Source organism: Eubalaena glacialis, chromosome X, assembly GCF_028564815.1.
Source record: "Eubalaena glacialis isolate mEubGla1 chromosome X, mEubGla1.1.hap2.+ XY, whole genome shotgun sequence".
NCBI lineage: Eukaryota > Metazoa > Chordata > Mammalia > Artiodactyla > Balaenidae > Eubalaena > Eubalaena glacialis.
This window is the reverse complement of record NC_083736.1, coordinates 92,337,860-92,339,954: the sequence shown is the minus strand read 5'-3', so window position 1 is coordinate 92,339,954 and position 2,095 is coordinate 92,337,860. Positions and strand designations below refer to the sequence as shown.

General features: G+C 38.7%; 1 pseudogene; it reads right to left on the bottom strand.

The window, feature by feature from the left end:
- Positions 1-1,424: 1,424 nt before the first annotated feature.
- Positions 1,425-1,831, bottom strand: LOC133082420 (large ribosomal subunit protein eL32-like; annotated as a pseudogene).
- Between the last annotated feature and the right edge of the window lie 264 nt (positions 1,832-2,095).

Genomic DNA, 2,095 nt, shown 5'->3' with positions numbered 1-2,095 from the left:
TTTAGAGGAAAACATAGCCAGAACACTCTATGATATAAATCACAGCAGGATCCTTTTTGACCCACCTCCTAGAGAAAGGGAAATGAAAACAAAAATAAACCAATGGGACTTAATGAAACTTATAAGCTTTTGCACACAAAGGAAACCATAAATAAGATGAAAAGACAACCCTCAGAATGGGAGAACATATTTGCAAATGAAGCAACTGACAAAGGATTAATCTCCAAAATATTCAAGCAGCTCATACACCTCAATATCAAAATAACAAAAAACCCAATCCAAAAACGGGCCAAAGACCTAAATAGAAATTTCTTCAAAGAAAATATACAGATAGCCAACAAACACATTAAAGGATGGTCAGCATCATTAATCATTAGAGAAATGCAAATCAAAACTACAATGAGTTATCACCTCACACTAGTAAGAATGGCCATCATCAAAAAGTCTACAAACAATAAATGCTGGAGAGGGTGTGGAGAAAATGGTATCCTCTTGCACTGTTGGTTGGAATATATATTGATACAGCCACTATGGAGAACAGTCTGGAGGTTCCTTAAAAAGTTAAAAATAGAACTATCATATGACCCAGCAATCCCACTACTGGGCATATACCCTGAGAAAACCATAATTCAAAAAGAGTCATGTACCAAAATGTTCATTGCAGCTCTACTTACAATAGCCAGGACATGGAAGCAACCTAAGTGTCCATCAACAGACGAATGGTTAAAAATATGTGGCACATATGTACAGTGGAATATTACTTAGCCATAAAAAGAAACAAAATTGTGTTATTTGTAGTGAGGTGGATGGACCTAGAGACTGTCATACAGAGTGAAGTAAGTCAGAAAGAGAAAAACAAATACTGTATGCTAACAGATATATACGGAATCTAAAAAAAAAAAAATGTTTTTGAAGAACCTAGGGGCAGGATAGGAATAAAGACGTACATGTAGAGAATGGACTTGAGGACACAGGGAGAGGGATGGGTAATTTGGGAGGAAGTGAGAGAGTGGCATTGACATATATACACTACCAAATGTAAAATAGATAGCTAGTGGGAAGCAGCCGCATAACACAGGGAGATCAGCTCCATCCTTTGTGACGACTTATAGGGGTGGGATAGGGAGGGTGGGATAGGGAGGGTGGGAGGGAGACGCAAGAGGGAGTGGATATGGGGATATATGTATACATATAGCTGATTCCCTCTGTTATATTGCGGAAACTAACACAACATCTTAAGGCAATTATGCTCCAATAAAGATGTTAAAAAAAGAAAAAAAGAACACACTTAAGTGGCTTCCATATCTTAGCAACTGTGAATAATGCTACTGTGAACTTTGGGATTCATGTATCTTTTCAAATTAGTGTTTTTTTTCGAGTTTCATGGTTTTATTAACACAAACACAATGTGCACCATGAGCTGTCTATTCATTTTCTTCACTTTTCAGCCTGATATTGGGATTGGTGACTCTGATGGACAGCTGGGGTGCTCTTTCCGCAATGGTTTTGTGGTTCTTGGATAAGATATTGTGAATAATTTCAGCACAGTAAGATTTGTTGCACATCAGCAGCACTTCATGTTCCTTGATGCTGTGGACTAGGAACTTCCAGAAGCTGATGGGCAGCATGTGTTTGTTTTCTTGTTGCTCCCATAACTGATGTTGGGCATCAAGATCTGGCCCTTGAATCTCCTTCACACCCTGTTGTCAATGCCTCTGGGTTTCTGCCAGTTCCACTTAATTTTGACATATCAGTCTGACTGTTGTTGAATGAACTTCTTGGTCGTCCTTTTGATGATCTTGGGCTTCACGAGGGATCTGAGAGCAGCCATGATGCTGAGTAGAAGATGGTTTCCACCCCTATAGGGAGTGCCAAGGAAGAGAGGGGCTCAAATTAGTGTTTTTGTTTCTTTCAGATATAAACCGAGGAGTGTGATTGCTGGGTAATATGGCAGTTTTATTTATAATTTTTTGAGAAACCTCTGTACTGTTTTACACAGTGGTTACACCAATTTACATTCCCAGCAACAGTGTACAAGTGTTTCCTTTTCTCCACATACTCTCCAACATTTGTTATTTGTGTTCTTTTTGATGAT